Source organism: Leucopleurus acutus (assembly GCF_964270905.1).
Source record: "Leucopleurus acutus genome assembly, chromosome: 4".
Lineage (NCBI taxonomy): Eukaryota > Metazoa > Chordata > Mammalia > Artiodactyla > Delphinidae > Leucopleurus > Leucopleurus acutus.
In genome coordinates, this window is record NC_139146.1 from 4,489,776 (window position 1) to 4,503,660 (window position 13,885).

The 13,885-nt window shown below is 47.8% G+C and overlaps 1 protein-coding gene across 1 annotated transcript in view; it reads right to left on the minus strand.

The window, feature by feature from the left end:
- The window catches only part of KIAA0232, a 91,942-nt gene extending 78,629 nt beyond the window's left edge, over positions 1-13,313 (minus strand). Inside the window, exon 1 of the mRNA XM_082838462.1 lies at positions 13,140-13,313. The gene's annotated coding sequence lies outside the window, so the exon portion shown is untranslated. The remainder of the gene's footprint in view (positions 1-13,139) is intronic.
- Positions 13,314-13,885: the final 572 nt, after the last annotated feature.

Consider the following 13,885-nt stretch of genomic DNA (forward strand, 5'->3'; position numbering starts at 1 on the left):
TGACCACGGATTCTGTAAAGGGTCCTTCAAATCATCAAAGCAGGGCAAATCAACAGGGAAAAGAGAGAAGTAGCATAAAATGAGATAAGAATTTATATTCACATTAAATAGGTTTCACATTTTTGAGAATGAGCTATTGCTCTGAGGACCTCAATGTCACTTATAAATACTTGAAAACAGGCAGACAGATGGCTAAAGAAAACCAAGGAAGTCTCAACCACACCAAGAAAAGAGCAGGTTAGCATCGAAACCACGTGAAATAACGTAAGTTTAAGGAAACCAGTGTGTCTAACCTGGCACAGAAAAGCTTACGGCGAACTGTAACTCTGTTCACCACCCGAGCCCACCCCTGCCACATATACATACATATTACATACACAGTGGGGAGGGGTGAGGGGAGTCACAAAGGGGACAGACTTATCCTGTATTTCTCCAGAAGGCTAACCAATGAATCAAATCAAATCAATCAAAAATTTTCTAAGAAAAATACTGTCCAACTGTGGCAGATGCTGTGATGTACCAGCCAGACCCGCAACTGAAGGACACGTTGCCAGCTGCTGGGAGTGCTGTGCCAGCCCCTCAGGGACTGCCTCAGCTGCAGGGAGCTGTCCCTTCCAGCGTCCTGACCCTTCCCAGGACCGCCCCACATCTGATGACTGACTGAGAGTACACAGGTCCAACCTGGGGCAACTCTGAAGGGCTGTTCTAGCTCCACAGCTCCCCATGGGGGGCGCCAAGGCTGTGACTGGGCCTGCAAAGCAGCCCAGCTTCTCCCTTCCGTCTGCAGGTTCTGCAGGTGTGGCCCCCAGGCGTACTTTTTTTTTTTAATATTTTTTTTTAATATCTACTTCTTTATTTGGCTGTGCCGGGTCTTAGTTGCAGCACGCGGGATCTTTGACCTTCATTGCAGCATTCGGGCTCTTTAGTTGCGGCGTGCGGGATCATTTAGTTGCGGCATGTGGGATCTAGTTCCCTGACCAGGGATCAAACCCAGGCCCCCTGCGTTGGCAGAACAGTACCTTAGCCGCTGGACCACCAGGAAGTCCCTCCCAGGGGTACTTCCTAATCAACATTCTGCATGCTAAACTATCTGCAGCTGCTTTCCAGAGAACCCACCTACCAAAGAACTCATAAAGGAACCAACTGCCCCATCAGATTCACGACCCCCTTAATCATAGTTAAATATCAGAAACAACCACCATTTGGTGTATGTTTACTCTGTGCAAGACACAGTGGGGGACACAAGGCAGCTTAACCTGGAAGGTAATGGTGGCATGTTGTCTAGTAATTTTAAAGCTAAGAGAATGTGATTTCAGCACATGCATGAAATGATCATCCTCACACATCGTTTGCTCTGCAGAAAAACCAGAATCCACCATTCCACTCTATGGAAACTCTACGTTTTATGTTTAAGAACATGAATATGCTTATCAAAGCTCTAGGCAACGTAATCACTTTCAATTAGTAACTCTTCTTCGTTCTCTTACAAGCAAGCACTACTCATTTTCAATCTACCTCTGTTCAGGCCCTAATCCAATGACTGATGTCATTATAAGAAGAAGAAAATGTGGACAAAGACACACAGAGAATGTCACACAAAGACAAAGGCGAAGACTGGACTGCTGTGCCTACAAACCAAGAAATGCCAAAGATGGCCAGTAACCACCAGAAGTGAGGAGAGGGACACAGAGCAGGTCCTCCCTCAGAACCTCCAGAAGGAACCAACCCTGCTGACAACATCTGGACTGCAGACTTCTGGCCTCCAGAACTGAGAGAGGACGTCTGCTGTTCTAAGCCACCTAGTTTGTGGCACTTTATTACAGCTGCACCAGGAAACAATACAGCACCTCTGCAGCACTCCCTACCCCACATATGACTGCAACTGCATTTATTCTCCCACAACTTTTACCTTGGCACAAAGTATACAGGGATGTGACAGCGGGGAGCATCGGAAGCGTGCCGGCTTCACGTTCAGAGATCGGTCTGCTAACCCGGTGTTGTGCAAACATTTCTCAAAGTAGCAGAACCCAGTACCATATCTGAGACAGGCTGAAGGAGCACAGGTGAGGGGGGGGCCTGGCCAAACACGCCTCCCCGTCACCCCATCCTCTGCCTCATGCCATAAGTACCTGGGCTCTCTAGAATTCTTTTATTCATCCGTTCATTCAATAAATCTTTGAGCACCTACTTTGTGCAGACACTGCTTTCACAGCATGAACAAACACTGAGCTCAACCAAACCTCCTCATTTTATGGATTAAGAAACTTAAACATGTATTCGGGGTCCCAGGTGAGTCAAGACCAGGGCCACTGTGGGCCTAGGTCCGAAACTGGTGCCCTTTCCATCACACCATCCACCCCTCATCTAACCTGTAGCCTTGCCATCAGATAATTGTAAAGAAACAAAGCCAAGCCTTCCTAGTTTGCATTTAGCGTCTCCTTTGAATCAGTTCCTGGTTCAGCCATCTCTGCTCACTGTCCCCACAGGCACAGAGGCATCTCGAGACGCTGACAGACCTGACTCCCAAGCCAGAGAGAAAGGGAGACCAGCCCTGCCCCACCGCAGCCAGTGCAGACTGCAGGGCGCGACCCGAGCCTCCTCAAGGTGGTCGCCAGCCCACCCTGGCAAGGCCCAAGCGAGTTCCACGCAGAGGAGCTGCGGGGTCCGTGACAGCTTCTATCACACGGCTAGTGAAAACACTTGGAAACACTGTCCTTAGATGTGCAAGTGTGCTTTTGGAAATAGGAAAATGAAATGCAGGGGGAAAAAGTATAAGATCTAAGGGCAAAAACATGTGCCTAACACACATACCGACATAGTAAAAAGAAGCCCCTGAGCGGCACCGGAAGGTCCTCAGACGGCCTGTTGCCAGTGAAGGGCCACGCCTGTTCCTCAGCTCTGGAGCCCTGTGCGCTGATCAGGCCAGAAGTGGACTGGGGCCGCGGGCGGGCAGGGAGGGGACGCCTGCCAAATCATGTGACTACCACAACAGAACAAGCTGCGTGTCAACCAGAAAACCCAATTACAGGTCTAGATAACGGACGGCCACGTGGAAGCTAGGTCCACTCCCCGGCTTAGAACTGGGAAAAGGAAGGTAAGAAATTCTCACAATTGTTTCATCAAGGGAAGGTTGCAAGATGAAAGAAAGCCCTGAGAGCGAGCCTCTGAAGGTCAGAGTCACTTGCCTGCATTAACTGTGTCCAATCTTCTAAATGTGTGCTTCTTCCTACTGCGTGGCTGCATCCACAGAGAGGCTACATTATAACTCTGGTTGAAAAGGCTGCATTCTTGTCCTGATGAGACTCACTTAAAAAACAGAAAACAGTATAGGGAAAGATCCCACTCTACAGACCACCTCCAAGACTCGTTCACTCCTAAAGCAACGGCCGTCGGTCACACGGTGGCAGGCCTAGCTGCTCTCTGGTACTTTTCTTTCGCTCAAGCTCTAGAGACCACAACTGTTACCACCCTCACTGCCCCGCCCTCTCGGCCCTTCCTCTGCGGGCCCCTCCTCTTCCCCAGCTCTCCGCCCAGGCCTCACACTTCTCTGTTTACATTCACTTCCTCCTTTGAAGCCATCCAATAGCAAAACCTGAGTCACGCCAATGTAATTTAAAAGTTTCTAGCAGCCATATTAAAAAAAAACAGATGAAATTAATTTTCATAATATACTTTAACTCAATAGACCCAAAATATTATCACTCCAAATATAATCAAGGTAAAAGATCATTAATGAGCTATTTTACATTCTTTTTTTCGCATACTAAGTCTTTGAAATCTGGTGTGTATGTGACACTTACAGAACATCTCGAGTCAAACCAGCCTCATCTCACATGCTCAGAAGCCTCATGTGGCTCATGGCTACCTTACTGAACAGCACAGGCCTAGCTGATCTCCACTCCCATGACTGTAATCTCTACATCTATCTAGAGATTACTCCAAACTTTCTCTCACCCCCACTTCTCTCTCATGAACCCAAAACTTACAGAGCCATCAAGCTACCAGACGATGTCTGAATGGCATCTCAACTTACAACATCTCTTAAAAAACACAAATGAAAACCCAAAAATTCTTACCACCAACAACCTTGCCAGGACCTTCCCAGTGTCAGTCAAGGGCAACTCCGTGCTTCCACTGCTCAAATCAAAAGCTCTGGCATCATCCTTAACTCCTCCTGTTTCTCTCACATTCCAATCCAACCTGTCAGCGAATCCTCTCCGTTCAGTTCCACCTTCATAACGTTCGTTCCACCTTCATAACGATGCACGATCGGGGTCTTCCACTTGTTCTCCCCTCGCCCTGAATAATGCTCTGCTCCTCAGACAGCCCCACACCTTTCTCCCTTTTCCCCTCAGGTCTCAGCTCAAGTATGTCTTACCAGAGAGCCCTTTCCTGCCCACCCTAAACACACAACACCCCTCCGGCCTACTTCATTTTCCCTCTCAGCACGCATCTGCACTTGACCCGCGTACCCATCTGCTTGCTTCCCCCACCCGCCCCAGCGCTGAATGGTGTGGTGGCCATGGGCTGGTCAGGCGGCCCCTCGAGACGGCCTGCCGTGGGGAGCCCAGCTGACTGAGAGCCTCCACTTGCTACATGGTGGCAAAGACATCAGGCCACGTGCCCCTCAGGCTGCTCCCAGCAATGCTGACCAGGAGGGGGTACAGATCTGACCTGCCGAGCAGCCAGCAGCCTGGCCAAGACAGTCTCCAAACTGCCCTGGCCTGAGGCTGCTCTGGCCTGCCCTCCCCCATCTCTCCTCCCCCAGGATCACACCTGCACGGAAGCCGATGGCTCTTCCTCCCTCCCTCCTGCTCCCTCCCTCCCGCCCCATGTAAGTCTTGTGCACGTCTAACCATCTTGGCATCTAAGCACAGGACACTGTGAGCAGACAAGTGCCGTGTGAACCAATGAATCTCTAGGAAGAGCCAGGCAGTGTGAACCAATGAATCTCTAGGAAGAGCCAGGCAGTGGGAAGTACGTTAACTTTAAGTTGCAAAGATAGAAGTTGGGGCTCCTGCTCTGCCATGTATTACGTGTAACCTTAGGGAAGTTTCTTGAGACCTTTGAGCTGCAGCTTCGTCATCTGTAAAATGGAGATAATACCTCCTCTCTCAAGAGCTGTCAGGAGGATTAAAGGAAACACTTTACCTAAGGTCCCTAACAAAAGGCCTCACATGTAGGAAGTGCTTTAACAAGCATGAGCTCAGACTCCTCCTTACCCGTTTTCTAATAGCTACTTCTAAGAATCCCTTACCTTTCCCCTTCACCACAAACTCTGACCACTTTTAAACTAAATAATGCCCCAAATAACCCTAAATACCTGCAGGACTACTTCAGAAAAGAAAATAGCCAGCCTAATGTCTAAAATTATTAAATATAATAAAGCCGCCAAGAAAATTTTCAATATGATCAATGATAATTTAGAGAAGTTAGAAACTTGTTCGTCAGTTTTTGTTTTGTTTTGTTTTAGGCTGCCTAGGTTAAGGAGGTTTCTCACACAAGTTTACCAAAACATTATGTATAAAAATGTTTACTGTGTTACAATAACAACATGGAAACCCACTCCATCAACTAATCAAATAAATTCTGGTGCATTCATACCACAGAATACTGGGCACATTAAAAAAAAAAAACAGTGGGGCTTCCCTGGTGGCGCAGTGGTTAAGAGCCTGCCTGCCAATGCAGGAGACACGGGTTCGAGCCCTGGTCCGGGAGGATCCCACATGCCACAGAGCAACTAAGCCCATGAGCCACAACTGCGGAGCCTGTGCTCTAGAGCCCGTGAGCCACAGCTACTGAAGCCCGCGAGCCTGGAGCCCGTGCTCTGCAACAAGAGAGGCCACCGCAGTGAGAGGCCCATGCCCTGCAATGAAGAGTGGCCTCCGCTCGCTGCAACTGGAGAAAGCCCACGCACAGCAACAAAGACCCAACACAGCCAAAATTAAATTAAACAAAAAAAAAAACAGTGAAGTAGATCTGTACACAACAAAAAAAAACAGTGAAGTAGATCTGTACACGAGGTAGGTCTATACATGCTGATATGGAAAGCGCTCCAAGATACAAAGTTTAGTGTTTGTTTAAACGAAGAACACTCTCTACCATGACTCCAATTTTTAGAAGTACAGGCGTAATTTTTTTTCTATGACATCCGAGAAGCTTATCAGTGATTTTTCAAAATGAGTACAGGGTGGGAAGGGGAGTGAAAGAGAACACTTACTATTCATCTTATAACTTACTGCTTTTTTAGATTTAACATGGACTCTTTAAAAAATAAATAGGTTTTATAAGAGTTACTTATATTCAAAACAATGCTTTGGTAAATCATACAAAACATATTTTGATAGTTTTAAATTGAGCTTTACATCTTATAAAAACAAGAAACTCCTTCGATGGCACCAGCAAAAAACTATTAACAATACAATCAGTAATAATTATCTATGGTGGTAATCAAAGGAAGCAGTGGCAAAAACAACAACCAAAAAAAGGACCAAAAATGTGTCTATTCAATTTCAACTTTCTCGTGATCATTTTGTAATGTATAAAAATAACTGAATCACTATGTTGTGTAGCAAAACTCATATAATATTGTAAGTCAATTATACTTCAATAAAGAAAATTTTTTTCAACTTTCTCACCATTAAAATCTTCAGGGAAGTTGCTAACAAGGAGCTAAATGTTAATCATATGCCCAAGAAAAAGCTATAGTTACTGAAGAAGACAAGTAAAGAGCCTGAATAAATCCCCAAGCCGGGTAAACAGTTTTGAAATAGTTATGTACTGGCTATTAAGATTCCACAGGTACTTTGCAAAATGTAGTTGAGCTAGAAACAAACTCCTGGCTGAAAGGGAAAATAAATCCCTCCCCACTTTCTACCTCCTCCTGTTATTGAGGTAACAACCACATTAACAAAAAAGAAATCTGGAAACGTGCTGAGGCCCATTTCTTTACACTTATTTATCTCCACGTGTGACTGACTCATCTGACATCAGTGTGTGCTGAGTGACCGCTCCTTGCGCCAGGCACCATAAGGACTATAGACACACAGTGCCTAGGTTCGCTTCCCGTCACCAGAGAACCACATACATGTACAGATGTGTACACACACACACACACACACACACAACCTGCATTCACAGAACTCACATTCCTTCATCACTCTAGCTAGGAACACACACACAAAGCAACACATTCTCAAGCATTTTTGCAATTATTAATCTTCTAACTGTCCTACTGCTTTTATTTCTAATTGATACTAATTCATCCACTGGGATAGGCCTATCATCCCCAATTCTTTGGGGCAGGTTTTAAGAGAGATTTATTAGGAATATAATAATTCCTAAGAATATAATATTTCCAGTGATTTTTTAAAAGCTCATAATCATCAATATAGTCAACGTAAGCTAAATAGCAATTAATACATATTCTTATGTTGCTGCAAGTAGGGAATTCCATATTTTGTTAGAACCAGAGATACCACTTTTTAAGGTTTCTGGACACAACCTGTCAATCAGTAACACATATAAACTTAAAAATAGTACCTAAATATTTAATTAAAAGTTTCAAAATGATAGCTGGTTTTCCTCCCCTAGGTTCTCCCTGTCTAGTCCCAGGGCAAGACTGCTGAGCAGACAAAGGAAGAGAGCTACAGAGAAAGCCTAGTGCAAGAGAAAGCTTTGGAGGCGCTTCAAAAACAAAATCCCAACAGTCGTTCTAAATACTAAATAAGAAGATTCTACTGCTTAATATATAATTATAAGATTAAAACGAAAGCATGTGTTTTACAGAAAAACAACATATAGTATAACAACTGACAAACCATTTTCCACTTTCTTAAGCCACTGCAAAAAACCTGGCTCACTTACAGAAAGGTTTCCTGTCTTCAGAATAATTTAGGACCACCATCATGAATCTGCTTATGCAAAAGCTCCCTGCAACCAAATACTCACTTTTCTGCTAATTCCCAAAACTAACGAAAGAATGAAGATGGAGAGACCAGACGATTTTTTTTTCCTTTACACAGAAGCCAGAAATAAATCTGTGAACACTGTTACAGTAACCAGCATATACAATCAATCAACATACTGTGCTAACACATATATATGGAATCTAAAAAAAAAAAAAAAATGGTTCTGAAGAACCTAGGGGCAGGACAGGAATAAAGACGCAGATGTAGAGAATGGACTTGAGGACATGGGGAGGGGGAAGGGTAAGCTGGGACGAAGTGAGAGAGTGGCATGGACATATACACACTACCAAATGTAAAATAGATAGCTAGTGGGAAGCAGCCGCATAGCACAGGGAGATCAGCTCCGGGCTTTGTGACCACCTAGAGGGGTGGGATAGGGAGGGTGGGAGGGAGATGCAAGAGGGAAGAGATACGAGGATATATGTATAGCTGATTCACTTTGTTATAAAGCAGAAACTAACACACCATTGTAAAGCAATTATACTCCATAAAGATGTTTTAAAAAAAAAAATCAACATACCCAACCACTAGTGTTCTCTACACCTGCTCCAACTAACAGCTAAAAGCTGCCACTTACTGGGCACTTACTATGTGCTGGGCCCTGTTCTGAGTATGTCGTGTGGATTCATGAAGCTCTCACATAAAGCCATTCCAACCCCACTACCCCTCTGCTAAATTCAGGGAATGTAGAGTGATTGAGTTAACTCAATCAAGCATCTAAATCAACAAGTACTATGTGAAAGACTACTTTACACACTAGAGGGAATCAGCAATGGATAAGATTTTCCTCTCTCCCCTTAACGAGTCTGTAATCCATGTAAAGAATAAGCTAAAAAGTCAAAAAGAAGAACTAGCTGAGTGGAAGTATCGTCAAGCACTGTGTGGGAGAATAATGAAGAGTTAATTCTGAAAATCAGGGGAAGCTTCTTTCATAGAAGTAGAAGCATTTAAGCCAAGCCTTCATTCAGTATTAAGGATTTTGATAAGAAGAAAAAGGCAGAAAGGACATTCAAGAGTAAAGAAGCCAGGGGCTTCCCTGCTGGCGCAGTGGTTGCGAGTCCGCCTTCCGATGCAGGAGGCACGGGTTCATGCCCCGGTCAGGGAGGATCCCACATGCCGCCGAGAGGCTGGGCCCGTGAGCTACGGCCGCTGAGCCTATGCATCCGGCTCCATAACGGGAGAGGCCACAACAGTGAGAGGCCCGCGTACCGCAAATAAATAAATAAATAAATAAAAGTTAAAAAAAAAAAAAGAGTAAAGAAGTCAGACCAACAACCATGAAAGTGGCCAGAGGTCTAGTGTTGAAATACCAGGTAACAAGAGAGATGCAGTAAAATATGAAGCTAAAAGTTAGAATGAGGCCAGATGGCACAGGTCTTAGAATGCTTTCCTAACCCCTTAACACTAATTCTCAACCGGCCAGGTGGTGATGCCTCCAAGGTGAAAATCTTTGTAGGAGTAAGCCTACTGGACAGCACTAGGTCATAACCCCAGGGTGATGGAACTCAGGGGCGGGGGGGATGTCAAGAACCGCTGGTATATACCTGGGGGGCAGGGCATGATACGATTTGATTTACATATTGAATAATTCTGGGAACAGAACACAGGAGGACTAGAGAGACTAGATACAGGGAGACCAGTCAGCAGGCCTACAGGAACAACCCCCATAAGAACTGACAAGAGCCAGGGAGGGCAGCGACAGGGGAACTGTGGAGAAAAACAAAAGCAAAAACAAGAAGGTTGATGGAAAAGACACATGGAGGCAGACCTGGTAAAAATCTGGTCAAGAAAAGGAAGCCTCCAAAAGTTTCCAGCCTGGGTGACAAGGAAGACCAATGTGCTGTGAAGTAATATCATCTCATTACCTTTATCTGAACAAGGGCACGCAGTACACAAAGAATAGCCACTCTAAGTGACACCGCAAAGCATTTCACGAAATAAAGAATCTGAAGTTCCAGAGAGATTTAACCGACCTGCCCATGGTGCCCCAGGGGTGAGGAGATGAGCCAACACACAGACCTGAGTCTCTCGAATCCAGGCCTAAATAAGCGCCCTCAAAAGCAGTTTACTTCTTATGAGTATAATAAACCTCCAGAAACGTTTCAGACAAAAAGCGTGAATCTGCTGAGACTGCAATTACATTTTAAAGGTAAGGAACATCTTAAAGGTAAGGAACATTTTAAAACGTATGCTCTGATCCCCTCTCCCAAGAGACAGGGTGCAGTGACTTCAGTCAGCATTGCTGGTCCATGGGCCCTGAAAGTTTCCACACACGTGGGAGAGGTGGTTGTTTGTACTTTGTATAAAAATACCACTTGGTATTTTGTGAGAGATTAAAAATAATTGAAAAGAAATATGCTAAGTATTAACCATCTTCAATATAATAAAACCTCATTCCCAGTGCTGTGGTTGGTACTGATGTTTGTTATTAAAATCGTTTATAATAATAAGGTGGATTACAGACTTTGACTTTATTCAGCAAACATCTTAACATTTTCATGGTTAAACCCCTGAGCAAGGTGTTGGGGATAAAATAATGACAGGGTCACCACAGCCAGAGTATTACATACACAACACATGATATAGGCAATAACGAAAGTAAAAATAGAAGATTATGACTGCAGAAATGAATAATTCACTTTGACAGGATTTCCAAAGGGCTCCAGAGAGGACATAAAATCAGATGTGGACTTTTAAAAAGTGGAGTGGGTGGAAGTGAGACAGGGCATTCCAGTCAGAGAAAAAGTTATAAGGGAAGAAGGGATGAAGCAGCCTGGCCTGTTCAGAGAACCAAGAGTAGTCTCATTTGGCGGGACAGTGTGGAAGGGGAACCGAGAAGACAGGTAAAGTTCAGAGATGACCAGGGCCAGACTGTGAAGGGCCTTGAATGTGATGCTGCTGAGTCTGGTTCTGGCCTCCAAACAACAGGCGGTCAGTCCTTAGAAGCATTCTGAGCCAGAGGCTGACAAGATGCAATCTAGATTTAGGAAAGGTGACCTGACAGCCAGGCAAAGTGCAGACAGGAAGGGACCGGGAGGGGCATAAGAAAGCTTTAAGCCAAGAGAGGAATCTGAGGCTTGGACACACTAGCACTACCTAGTATTTTAAAAGGGACTGAAAGTTGGCATAACTATGTCACATCTCCCCTCACTTGATCATTCCAACCATGCCACGGGACAGTTATCAACACTCTTCCCATTTTAGAGATGAGAAAACTGGCCCAGAGGCCATGAACTGCTCCAAGTCAAATGCTGCTGAAACAGGGAGAACAACCCAGGCTCAGTACTTTCCACACAATGCAAAATAAAAACAACCCTACTGCTTTTGAAAAGTGCTACTATAAAATAAAGCACGGAGTGATCTATGGTATCATTAAAAAAGCGCTAAAAATCCATTTAATTTTCTTAAATGTTTGCAACTTGTGTAACAAATAAGCTAATTACCTTTGAAATAGTTACAGATTTGCCTTATGTTGATGCCATGGTAAAGACTGGTACTTTTCTTTAAAAACAAAACATTTGTACCTCTAATTCTACTTTCTACAAAGTTAAATATTGAAGAGTAATATTCTCTCCTTCCTTCAATGTTTCAGTGGCCAAACTGGCATTTCACTGATGACACAGGCTTATATAAAAACCGTAATATATGTGCCCAAACTGAAGCAGTAAATATTTTTTGAATTATTAAAAATTCATTATTTATCAAGTACAGCAACTGAATATAGAACACTGCAAGAAGCTTACCTATAGGTATGCAAAGGCACAATTTCAGAAATAATTTTTGCTACCAAGAAATGTCATAAAGATCCCGAGAACCATTTATGAGTGGATCAATCCAAAATAACCTATGAGAGAATATTTGACCTTCAGGCTGCAAAGTGATAGATTCCCGCCCCCGACCCCGCCACGTCGGATTCGAAATCTATGAAGTGTCAAGGTGCTCGGGCCCCGGTCTTATTGCACAGGAGAAACCTACCTTAGGGACTAGGGATCTGATTGTATAGTTAGTTTTATCCACGGCATCACCTATTATCAAAACTGCTTGCCCCGACCTCTTCACCAATCTCCTACCACAGTTTTTTTAAAACAAGCAAAGACCCAGACACGTAAAGCTCAATCTTAGGAACCTGGCCGAAGTAGCCGACCTAGATATCCAAGAATCCAACCCAGATATTTATTGGCAGAAACCACATTTAGTTAAACCATTCCAAATAACCACATGTCCCCCTACCCGCTTAATCTCCTACACTTTGTACTAGGTGAGGTCTCCATTGCTTGTCTATGGAGGGCAAAAAGTGAAAGGTGGCGAAAGTGAAATCAAAACCGGCTTCTGCCAGGATTTTGGGGGGGGGGGGGTCCGCCACCAACAGTTCGGCAGGCCCGTTCAACTGCGCACCGCCCGCTAAGTCCTGGGGCTGCAGGCATTTCCCTCGCGACCAGCCGTTCCTCGGGCGCGGAGGAGCGGAGAGCTCCGAGGGGCTGCCGGGGACGCGTGTGCTTGGAGCCGGCCCGAGCCGGCTCAGGCCCTCCTGCGCCGCGGCCGCGGATGACTTTGCGTGCCAGTCCCTCCCGCGGGCGGCCGTAACCTTCGCCGAACCTTGCGCCTCAGGGCCCGCCCCACCGGCAGGGCCCGCCCCGCGCGCGCAGCGCCACAGGCCCGCGCGCCCGTCCGTCCGCGCCGCCCCGCCCCTCCCCTCCCCCGCCGGCGGCTTCCCTTCCCGGGCCCCTAAAGGACAATGCAGGAGGGGAGGGGGCGGAGGGACGCAGCTGGGCGAGGGCAGCGCCGCGAGCGCCCACCGGCCGGCCGGCCGGCCGCTCCAGGTGTCCCGCGGCCGCTGCACTCTGGGCGCCGCACCCCGGCCGCACGTCCGCTCCCCACCTCGCCGCGCCTCCCCCCAGAGAACCGCTCCCAGCGCGGCGACACGCGCCCATTGTGCGGACTCATCGTCCGCCCCGTGCGCCGGCGCCCGGCTCCCCAGGGCCGGGGTCCCCGGGCCGGCAGCCCACCGCACGCCCGGGGTCCGGCCGGGGTCCTCGCGGAGCCCGCGGCCCGGCGGGGCGGCCCGGCCTCCCTCAGGCCGGTCCCGGAGACCCTCGGCCGCGGTGGCGGCCCGCCCCAGCCGCCCGAGAGGCCGCGGCCCGCTCAGCCCGCCCAGCCCACCCGCGGTACCTGCCGAGCGGCCGGGCGTCGCGGCGGCTGGCGGGGGCGCCTCCTCGCTCCGAGGGCTCCGAGCGGCTGCCGAGCGCCGGGTAGCCCTGGCCTGCGCCTTACGTAAAGCGGCGGCGGCTCCGGCGCCACTCGGCGGAGGGCGGGAGGCGGCGCACCGCGGCCGCTCCGCTCCGTTACCCGGCAACTGGCCTCAGCGCCCAGCCAACCGGGCGCGCTCCATATCCTTCCGCCCAGGAGCCGGGATTACATCAGCGCCACCGCCCCGCCCCGGCCCCGCCCCTCCGGCCGGCGCTGGGCTTCCCGACACGGGCGGGCGAGCGGAGGGCCCTGGAGCCTGGCGGAGCCTTGCTGCTGCCGGTGGGCGTTGGGAGTCGCCGGGAGGTTGGAGGACAGGAGGCAGGAGCCCACCCGGTGTGCGGGGCGTAGGAGCGGAGACGCCCCCTGCGGAGGGGCGGGAGGGGCGAGTGGGGCTCCTGAACTCCGCCGCCGCCCCTCCCCGCCTCCGGGCTGCCTCGGTCCCCGCCTTCCCGGCACACGCTCCACCTGTCTGCGGCCCCCTCTTCGCCGCGTCCTGGGATGGCTGGAGTGGGCGGTTTAAAATACAGGCTTAAAAAAAAATTTTTTTTTTTAACCCAGAAGACAAGCTAAAGAAATGTGACATGGCTCTTTTTATTAAGTAGGCAAAAATAAATTCTGGAAGATTCGGAAGTGGGAACCAAAAATGTGCACTAACCTTTTAATCAAAG